General features: G+C 43.7%; 1 pseudogene; it reads left to right on the top strand.

The window, feature by feature from the left end:
- Window positions 1–11375, top strand: part of LOC124042229 — a 277909-nt pseudogene extending 266534 nt beyond the window's left edge.
- Window positions 11376–11667: the final 292 nt, after the last annotated feature.

Raw genomic sequence — 11667 nt, forward strand, 5'->3', positions numbered from 1 at the left:
TTACCCTGGGTCATGTTAGGAGTCATTTGGGAGACGTATTCTACCCCTTACAGTCATGACTGGTGTTACCCTGGGTCATGTTAGGAGTCATTTGGGAGGCGTCTTCTACCCCTTACAGTCATGACTGGTGTTACCCTGGGTCATGTTAGGAGTCATTTGGGAGGCGTCTTCTACCCCTTACAGTCATGACTAGTGTTACCCTGGGTCATATTAGGAGTCATTTGAGAAAGAGTCATGGACAACCTTGATGTCAGCAAGGACTTACCAACACATTCATGATGACCTCGTGTAATATTTCCCCATCTGACTGGTTGATCTATAGGGACAGCTGAGCCATAACATCTGAATTCATTATATTAGTAAAATAATGATGGTATGACTGTATCACAATAATGTGTGGGTCAGTGCACAGCTATTTGCATACTGTTGGCCATATTATGCAGATGAATCTGCCCCCACTCTCCTACACTAACTGAATCAGTTTACATTAAAACACTAACTGAATCAGTTTACATTAAAACATGAACTGAATCAGTTTACATTAAAACATGAACTGAATCAGTTTACATTAAAACACTAACTGAATCAGTTTACATTAAAACACTAACTGAATCAGTTTACATTAAAACATGAACTGAATCAGTTTACATTAAAACATTAACTGAATCAGTTTACATTAAAACACTAACTGAATCAGTTTACATTAAAACACTAACTGAATCAGTTTACATTAAAACACTAACTGAATCAGTTTACATTAAAACACTAACTGAATTAGTTTACATTAAAACACTAACTGTTCTTTACTCAGTTATGAGTAGGCCTATCCTCCATAGAGATGACTTGACAACCTGTTGAGTGCATCCTATATGTCTTCATTGTGAAAAGCTGGTTCCCACATGTACATATATATATATTAAATGTAACGAATTGCACATCAAAACAGCTCATTTAATTCATCTTCAATATTGGCAATTATACCCGTCCCCCGGCCTCAAGCTCGCACTCATCTCATCTCTGTGCGTGTAGTGCGCTGTGCTGGTTACAGGCGGTGAGTTTGAATACTGGTAGGCTACTTTTGTCTCTCTTTGTTATGGACAGAAAAAGGGGCAATTCGAGTGTTTGATAGTAAGATGGAGATGTCGCCAGCAGAACAAACTTAAATCATGAAGAATTTTTTTTGACAGCATAGCTAACTAGCTATCTAGCTAACCTGTAGATTTACATCATAATTCGCTATGATCAGCTAATAGCCACTCTTTTCCATATTTCACTCATCTGTCTCTAGTTAGTAGCTAAAGTCTTCTCCAGGCTCGAATTGTTTGTTTGACAGCAAGAGAGCTGGCAGATGGACGAGATTAGTTAGTAACCTACTACTAGGAATCACTGGCATTAACTTGCTTACAATAACTGAAGAATGTGCTATAAATAGGCCAATGCTATAGAGACAGTTAGTATATTATGAATTTCGAGTTATGAATATAAATTAAGAAAGTAGATTTTTCATTTTGAGCACCTGCCACCTCAAAGGTTTGCGTCCACTGCCCTGGTGTGTGTGTGTCTGTGTGCGTGCGTGTGTGTGTATGCGTGCGTGTGTGTGTGTGTGTGTGTGTGTGTGTGTGTGTGTGTGTGTGTGTGTGTGTGTGTGTGTGTGTGTGTGTGTGTGTGTGTGTGTGTGTGTGTGTGTGTGTGTGTGTGTGTGTGTGTGTGTGTGTGTGTGTGTGTGTGTGTGTGTGTGTGTGTGTGTGAGGGGATGAAGTGAGTGATTTAATTTACTTGCCTCGTTCCTTTCTCATTAAATAGTTGTTGCTGGGTGAATAATTAATTTTTCAGCCGATACATTAAAGGGCTCTGGATAAGAGCGTCTGCTAAATGACTTAAATGTAAATGTAAATCTAGGTGTTTTTTATTTTTCATAAAATAATACCAAACAGAAATGTATTTCACATGGGACACTATCTTAAGGACTTATGTGCGAGTTTTTGTCCTGACATTCTTTGTGAAGATTCGAAGTGAGAGGGAGATTTAGGCTACTGGCAGTAAATAGACGAAACGTGCTTTCCTCTCCTCTCTATCATTTTACCTGCTATGAGGAGGGGGACCACGGGAAACGGGCAGCTACCATCCGCGCCGTTTCCGTGGGGTGGAGTACCATTGGTTATGCAATCCTTTTTCCTGAACGGTTTTGCCTACGTTGAACAATACCAATGCTTGCGTTCGGAAATGTTTTACATGCCTTGAACAAATGAGAAAGAGCGCAACAGATATCATCCTAGGAAAATATAAATCCTAGGAAAATATATCCCTATTTTGAAACCTGTGAGCCAACCTCCTCCAGCCGCTGTTGCAGCAGCAGAGAGAAACGGAGTATCAATCTCAGGCTGTCCACGGTTTCCAGGGTGAAATGTTCCCGTAGGAAGCATAACAAACCCGCTAATTAAAATAGTTGAGGAAAACAGATCAACCGAAAAAGAAAGCGACAGTAGCCTAGTAATAATAATAGCCTAAGCATTGAGACCGGAAGAAAAGAGAACAACAAAATCGTTCCGGAAGATAACCCAGACGCGCTCAATAGGCTCTCGCCTAAAGACATAGCGGTAAAGATGATAGTTTCTCTAGAAAAACGCAGAAAAATTGACATGTAGCCTAAGGTTTTTGAAAGCAATTGTTGCGTTTAACAGCCTATAGAGCAATTTAATCAATCAGAACCACCCACGTTTGGACAGCTCCCTTCGTCCCCTCCTTTCTCTCCCTCTCCCTCTCTCAACATTTTTTTCCTTCTCCCGGTCGAGCTAAATGCTTTTTGTAGCCTGGCGAAATTGCGTGTTGATTCCACTTCCCTATTCGCATTGAGATTTCCTTTATTAGTTAAAACAGATTCAATGTTACACTATTAAAGGTTTCATTCGTTCAGATTTGTCCAATCCTTGTGAAAGTGAGAGAGCGCTGGAATTAATGAAACGATCGCATCTCTTCTTCTTGCAGGAACGATTCTTGGGGAACCTGGTCGAGTAAAGGATGTAAAACCGTACTAACCGATGCATCCCATACAAAATGCTTATGTGATCGTGTATCTACCTTCGCCATTTTGGCACAGCAACCAAGAGAAATAGTAAGTAGTGGGATTTTTGTTCTATTCATTTATGGATTAATGCAGAGGAGGGTGCTAGAATGTGCTTCATTGCTTTGCTTTGGTTGGAATTTCAATCGATGTGTTTGTTTCCCCATAATCAGGGGTCTTTATCTCAGTTAGTGTAGCCTATAGGTGAAGGTGAGTCTCTTTTGATGAATCTCAGTCTGGATGTGCTGTCTAGATGATTTTCATAATGCTCTGCATTGGTGAGCTTGACTGGCTTTGGTGTGTGTGTGTGTGTGTGTGTGTGTGTGTGTGTGTGTGTGTGTGTGTGTGTGTGTGTGTGTGTGTGTGTGTGTGTGTGTGTGTGTGTGTGTGTGTGTGTGTGTGTGTGTGTGTGTGTGTGTGTGTGTGTGTGTGTGGTTACACAGGCCAGTGCATGTTGTTGACTGACTTTAGCCTACAGGTTGTGTATTGGCTCTGCTCATCAATTCATATTCAAATATTACAATTATAGATAAAAGAGTTCAATGAGAAGTGTCATGTTATCTTACAAAAGATTAGCGTCACATAATGAACTTGGTCTAATTAGGTCTAATGTCATATTCAGTTTTTTTTTTTTTCAAATAATAGCTAGTCTTACGTTCCTGTTTGTTACTCATTTGCGTAACAGTTAACAGTGCCAGTGATTTGCAACATTATGTTATAAGAGGAAAATAAAAAAGGATGAGGGATCAGGCCCTCACGACTGACTGTCACGTGTGAAATCATATCTGTTGGTCAGCAGTTCCACCATTACTCAAATGTTGTGACTGGAATAGAGAAAAGTGTGATCTATGGGAATGATAGCATTGTGTTCCTCTCTAGCAGCAGTGCACCAGGTTAATAACTCAGTGCCTTGCCCTGCCCATGTCACAATGACTGGTGGTCTGTGGGAGGGGGCTGGGAAAGAGAAGCTATGGCGGCATCCCAAATGGCACCCTATTCCCTAGTTAGTGCACAACTTTTGACCACAGCCCTATGGGCCCTGGTCAAAAGTAGGTCACTAAATAGGGAATAGGGTGTCATTTGGGAAACAGCCTATATCAAGTGGAATCCTGGGAAAGGTGTTCATTAAGAAGCAGTAACAGTAGATAAAATAAACATGGATCTCATTTGGTTGGCATTGGTAGATTGTCAGCTTTATTACGTTAGGAGAGGCTCCTACTCATTGCAATCTTATAAATTACTTCTGTAGGTAATTCTAAGCACTATTCTATGGAGTGTGTGTGTAATTCTCAGTGGTGGGAAAAGTACCCAATTGCCATACTTCAGTAAAAGATACCTTAATATAGAATTACTCAAGTAAAAGTGAAAGTCACCTAGTCAAATACTACTTGAGGAAAAGTCTAAAAGTATTTGGTTTTAAATATACTTAAGTATCAAAAGTAAAAGTATAAAACATTTAAAATTGCTAATATTAAGGAAACCGGATGGCACAGTTTTCTTGTTTTTTTAAATGTACAGATAGCCAGGGGTACAACATGCAGATAAAATTGACAAACAAAGCATTTGTGTTTAGTAAGTCTGTCAGATCAGAGGCAGTAGGGATGACCAGGGATGTTCTCTGTTTAGTAAGTCTGCCAGATCAGAGGCAGTAGGGATGACCAGGGATGTTCTCTGTTTAGTAAGTCTGTCAGATCAGAGGCAGTAGGGATAACCAGGGATGTTCTCTGTTTAGTAAGTGTGTCAGATCAGAGGCAGTAGGGATGACCAGGGATGTTCTCTGTTTAGTAAGTCTGCCAGATCAGAGGCAGTAGGGATAACCAGGGATGTTCTCTGTTTAGTAAGTGTGTCAGATCAGAGGCAGTAGGGATGACCAGGGATGTTCTCTGTTTAGTAAGTCTGTCAGATCAGAGGCAGTAGGGATGACCAGGGATGTTCTCTGTTTAGTAAGTCTGTCAGATCAGAGGCAGTAGGGATGACCAGGGATGTTCTCTGTTTAGTAAGTCTGTCAGATCAGAGGCAGTAGGGATGACCAGGGATGTTCTCTGTTTAGTAAGTCTGTCAGATCAGAGGCAGTAGGGATGACCAGGGATGTTCTCTGTTTAGTAAGTCTGCCAGATCAGAGGCAGTAGGGATGACCAGGGATGTTCTCTGTTTAGTAAGTCTGCCAGATCAGAGGCAGTAGGGATGACCAGGGATGTTCTCTGTTTAGTAAGTCTGCCAGATCAGAGGCAGTAGGGATGACCAGGGATGTTCTCTGTTTAGTAAGTCTGCCAGATCAGAGGCAGTAGGGATGACCAGGGATGTTCTCTGTTTAGTAAGTCAGATCAGAGGCAGTAGGGATGACCAGGGATGTTCTCTGTTTAGTAAGTCTGCCAGATCAGAGGCAGTAGGGATGACCAGGGATGTTCTCTGTTTAGTAAGTCTGCCAGATCAGAGGCAGTAGGGATAACCAGGGATGTTCTCTGTTTAGTAAGTCTGCCAGATCAGAGGCAGTAGGGATGACCAGGGATGTTCTCTGTTTAGTAAGTCTGCAGGGATGTTCTCAGATCAGAGGCAGTAGGGATGACCAGGGATGTTCTCTGTTTAGTAAGTCTGCCAGATCAGAGGCAGTAGGGATGACCAGGGATGTTCTCTGTTTAGTAAGTCTGCCAGATCAGAGGCAGTAGGGATGACCAGGGATGTTCTCTGTTTAGTAAGTCTGCCAGATCAGAGGCAGTAGGGATGACCAGGGATGTTCTCTGTTTAGTAAGTCTGCCAGATCAGAGGCAGTAGGGATGACCAGGGATGTTCTCTGTTTAGTAAGTCTGCCAGATCAGAGGCAGTAGGGATGACCAGGGATGTTCTCTGTTTAGTAAGTCTGCCAGATCAGAGGCAGTAGGGATGACCAGGGATGTTCTCTGGTAAGTCTGCCAGATCAGAGGCAGTAGGGATGACCAGGGATGTTCTCTGTTTAGTAAGTCTGCCAGATCAGAGGCAGTAGGGATGACCAGGGATGTTCTCTGTTTAGTAAGTCTGCCAGATCAGAGGCAGTAGGGATGACCAGGGATGTTCTCTGTTTAGTAAGTCTGCCAGATCAGAGGCAGTAGGGATGACCAGGGATGTTCTCTGTTTAGTAAGTCTGCCAGATCAGAGGCAGTAGGGATGACCAGGGATGTTCTCTGTTTAGTAAGTCTGCCAGATCAGAGGCAGTAGGGATGACCAGGGATGTTCTCTGTTTAGTAAGTCTGCCAGATCAGAGGCAGTAGGGATGACCAGGGATGTTCTCTGTTTAGTAAGTCTGCCAGATCAGAGGCAGTAGGGATGACCAGGGATGTTCTCTGTTTAGTAAGTCTGCCAGATCAGAGGCAGGGATAGGGATAACCAGATCATAGGCAGTAGGGATAACCAGGGATGTTCTCTGTTTAGTAAGTCTGCCAGATCAGACCAGGGATGCAGTAGGGATGACCAGGGATGTTCTCTGTTTAGTAAGTCTGCCAGATCAGAGGCAGTAGGGATGACCAGGGATGTTCTCTGTTTAGTAAGTCTGCCAGATCAGAGGCAGTAGGGATGACCAGGGATGTTCTCTGTTTAGTAAGTCTGCCAGATCAGAGGCAGTAGGGATGACCAGGGATGTTCTCTGTTTAGTAAGTCTGCCAGATCAGAGGCAGTAGGGATAACCAGGGATGTTCTCTGTTTAGTAAGTCTGCCAGATCAGAGGCAGTAGGGATGACCAGGGATGTTCTCTGTTTAGTAAGTCTGCCAGATCAGAGGCAGTAGGGATGACCAGGGATGTTCTCTGTTTAGTCAGAGTCTGCCAGATCAGAGGCAGTAGGGATGACCAGGGATGTTCTCTGTTTTAGTCAGAAGTAGGGATGACCAGATCAGAGGCAGTAGGGATGACCAGGGATGTTCTCTGTTTAGTAAGTCTGAGGATGACCAGGGATGTTCTCTGTTTAGTGAGTCCGCCAGATCAGAGGCAGTAGGGATGACCAGGGATGTTCTCTGTTTAGTAAGTCTGTCAGATCAGAGGCAGTAGGGATGACCAGGGATGTTCTCTGTTTAGTGAGTCCGCCAGATCAGAGGCAGTAGGGATGACCAGGGATGTTCTCTGTTTAGTAAGTCTGCCAGATCAGAGGCAGTAGGGATAACCAGGGATGTTCTCTGTTTAGTAAGTCTGCCAGATCAGAGGCAGTAGGGATAACCAGGGATGTCCTCTGTTTAGTAAGTCTGCCAGATCAGAGGCAGTAGGGATGACCAGGGATGTTTTCTGTTTAGTAAGTCTGCCAGATCAGAGGCAGTAGGGATGACCAGGGATGTTCTCTGTTTAGTAAGTCTGTCAGATCAGAGGCAGTAGGGATGACCAGGGATGTTCTCTGTTTAGTAAGTCTGCCAGATCAGAGGCAGTAGGGATGACCAGGGATGTTCTCTGTTTAGTAAGTCTGCCAGATCAGAGGCAGTAGGGATGACCAGGGATGTTCTCTGTTTAGTAAGTCTGCCAGATCAGAGGCAGTAGGGATGACCAGGGATGTTCTCTTGATAAGTACGTGGATTGGACCATGCTCCTGTCCTGCTAAGCATTCAAAATGTAACTTGTACCTTTGGGTGTCAGGGAAAATTTATGGAGTAAAAAGTACATTATTTCTTTAGGAATGTAGTGAAGTAAAAGTAAATAAATAGTAAAGTACAGATACCCCCAAAAAACGACTTAAATAGTACCTTCAAGTAGTTTTACTGAAGTACTTTACACCAGTGGTAATTCTATGCTCTATTCTGTGGAGTCTCTATGTAATTCTGTCACATAGCCTCTGATGTCTCTTTTAGACCATTCTCAATGTCAATCAGTGAAAATGGTCTCTTTTCTTAATAGGGACCCTCTTTTTTTCTTTCTTGATTCAATATTCATGAATATCTGATTAATACAGGGAAATATGATTACACTGTAGAGTAGAGATGTATGGGGAATGGGTCGTTTTTATTAGGGATTTTATTTTATTTCGAGACGTAGAGTAGACACTGCAATCACGATCTTGAGATGAATGGTTAGTTAAGAAAGCAACAGATTTTTTAGATGACATTAATCAAACTAAACTTATCAAACTCAGGATGAAGAAAGACTGCAAAGCGCACACACACACACACGCGCCTATGCACACAAACACACTGGCTCCCCTTCTCTTCCCAATTGGGTTTGTATTGGCGTTGGTGAAACCATTCAATACAGAACATCTCAAAATGGCCGACTTGTTGTGATGTTTTGATTGGTTTGTTTTACAGTTCTATTCGTGGTTTAAGATTTAATAACATCAACTGATTGGTCTATTTTCCAGTCAGTGGCTGATCATTTTGTCATTTTTTTTGTACTTTTACCCTTTTATCGTGATATTCAATTGGTAGTTAGTCTTGTCCCGTCGCTGCATCTCCCCTACGGACTCATGAGTGGCAAAGGTCGAGAGCCATGCATCTTCCGAAAAAACACAACCCTGCCAAGGCGCACTGCTTCTTGACACACTGCTCGCTTAACCCGGAATCAAGCCGCACCAATGTGTCGGAGAAAACACTGTCCAGCTGGCGACCAGAGTCATCTTGCAGGTGCCCGGCCCGCCACAAGGAGTCACTAGATCGTGATGGGACAAGGACATCCCGGCCTGCCACAAGGAGTCACTAGATCGTGATGGGACAAGGACATCCCGGCCTGCCACAAGGAGTCACTAGATCGTGATGGGACAAGGAAATCCCGGCTGCCACAAGGAGTCACTAGATCGTGATGGGACAAGGAAATCCCGGCCGGCCAAACCCTCCCCTAACCCGGACGACGCTGGGCCAAACCCTCCCCTAACCCGGACGACGCTGGGCCAAACCCTCCCCTATCCCGGACGACGCTGGGCCAAACCCTCCCCTAACCCGGACGACGCTGGGCCAAACCCTCCCCTAACCCGGACGACGCTGGGCCAAACCCTCCCCTAACCCGGACGACGCTGGGCCAAACCCTCCCCTAACCCTGACGACGCTGAGCCAATTGTGCGCCGCCTCATGGGTTTCCCGGCCACTGCCGGCAGTGACACATCCTGAGATCGAACCCGATGCAATACGGTGCAGTGCCTTAGACCGCTGCGCAACTCTGGAGGCCCTGTGGCTGATATTTTAACACCAACCCAAAGCAGCTATAAAAAGTGTTTTGATTAGTATGTCTGAAGCTTTAGCACCAACACAAAGCAGGTGTAATATCTACTTCCTTCTGTTTCTGTCTCCTACAGACCATGGAGTACTCAGCGGTCCCCTCTGTGACTTTGATCATTGGTTGTGGTCTGTCCTGTCTCGCCTTGATCCTGTTGCTAGTGGTCTATGCTATTCTATGGAGGTGAGTACAATACAACCAGGGATGTATACACTGAAAACCATGTTGACATGGTGAATATGAATATATGAATATATGAATTGATGTACACTATATATACAAAAGTATGTGGACTCCCCCTTCAAATTAGTGGATTCGGCTTGTTCAGCCACACCATAAGCATGGCTGTGTGCTAGACTAGATGGCTAGCACACAGCCATGCAATCTCCATAGACACACATTGGCAGTAGATTGGCCTTACTGAAGAGCTCAGTGACTTGAAAAGTGGCACTGTCACAGGATGCCACTTTTCCAAGTCAGTTCGTGCTCGAGCTGCCCCAGTCAACTGTAAGTGCTGTTATTGTGAAGTGGAAATGTCTAGGAGCAACAACAGCTCAGCCGCAAAGTGGTACGTCTAGGAGCAACAACGGCTCAGTCGCAAAGTGGTAGGCCACACAAGCTCAAAGAATGGGACTGATGAGTGCTGAAGCACGTAGCGCGTAAAAATCTGGAGCAGTGGAAATGCTTTCTCTTGTGTGATGAATCACGCTTCACCATCTGGCAGTCTGATGGATACATCTGGGTTTGGCGGATGCTTCCTGCCACAATGCATAGTGCCAACTGTAAAGTTTGGTGGAGGAGGAATATTGGTCTGGGGCTGTTTTTCATGTTTCGGGCTCGGTCCCTTAGTTCCAGTGAAGGGAAATCTTAACACTACAGCATAAAATTACATTCTAGATGATTCTATGCTTCCAATTTTGTGGCAACAGTTTGGGGAAGGCCCGTGCACAAAGCGAGGTCCATACAGAAGTGGTTTGTCGAGATCGGTGTGGAAGAACTTGACTGGCCTGCACAGCAAAATTCCAACATCTAGTGGAAAGACTTCCTATAAGAATGGAGGCTGTTATAGCAGCAAAGGAGGGACCAACTACATATTAATGCTCATGAATTTGGAAGAAGATGTTGAACGAGCAGGTGTCCACATACTTCTGGTCATGTAGTGTATAGCCTCGCTATTGTTATTTTATTGTTTCTCTTTTATTTTTTACTTTAGTTTATTTAGTCAATATTTTTCTTAACTCTTATTTTTAAAATTTAAGGGCTTGTAAGTAAGCATTTCACAGTAAGGTCTACACCTGTTGTATTCGGCACATGTGACAAGTATAATTTGATTTGATTTGTATGTCTATGCAATATGCTAACTGGCCGTACGGATGGCCATAACAGGGAATGATAATACAGCAATAACCAGCTTTTAATAGTAAACCTGTATGATTCATAAAATACCCTTAATATACAGACATAACAAACATACATAACATTGTTTGTGTATTTCGGATTCATATCCGTGTGAGTATCCTACACTATCACATGACTTGGTCACCAAATTGGTGCCAAATATCCCTTTGTTTAGGCCTAGTAGTAATGGCCTAGTAGTAATGTCCTAGTACTGGTGGCCTAGTGGTAGTGGCCTAGTAGTAGTGGCTTAGTAGTAGTGGCCTAGTAGTAGTGGCCTGGTAGTAATGGCCTGGTAGTAATGGCCTGGTAGTAATGGCCTGGTAGTAGCTGCCTGGTAGTAATGGCCTGGTAGTAATGGCCTGGTAGTAATGGCCTGGTAGTAGCTGCCTGGTAGTAGCTGCCTGGTAGTAATGGCTTAGTAGTAATGGCCTAGTAGTAGTGGCCTGGTAGTAATGGCCTGGTAGTAATGGCCTGGTAGTAGCTGCCTAGTAGTAGTGGCCTGGTAGTAATGGCCTGGTAGTACTGGCCTAGTATTAATTAATGGAAGAATGTTGATTGGTGATTGTTGTGGTGTTGTGTTGATTGTAATTTTTCATTTGTTGATCCAGTACTTCCCGTTATTCCAGATATATCCGGTCTGAGCGGTCCATCATCCTAATCAACTTCTGCCTGTCAATCATCTCCTCCAACCTCCTCATCCTGGTTGGACAGACACAGACACACAATGCGGTAAGATTCCATGTTGTACTGCATGCACTTTAACTGCTTTACTCAAACACACGACTCACAATGCAGGTTGTGTTGATATGTTGTATTGGAAGAGACATACCTGTACATACAGGCAATTCATGCACTTTAACATGCTTTAATCAACAATAGACACACTGTGGTACATTACATGTCTATTTATCTTGTTGGCAAGTGGAGTGTTGTTTGCAAACTTTACTCAACCACAGTAGCTGTTTAACCACTCTACTGATACAAACTGCTGTTTAACCACTCTACTGATACTCTCTACTGATACTCACTGTTTAACCACTCTACTGACTGATAC

This window comes from Oncorhynchus gorbuscha, linkage group LG08, assembly GCF_021184085.1.
Source record: "Oncorhynchus gorbuscha isolate QuinsamMale2020 ecotype Even-year linkage group LG08, OgorEven_v1.0, whole genome shotgun sequence".
In the NCBI taxonomy this organism is placed as follows: domain Eukaryota; kingdom Metazoa; phylum Chordata; class Actinopteri; order Salmoniformes; family Salmonidae; genus Oncorhynchus; species Oncorhynchus gorbuscha.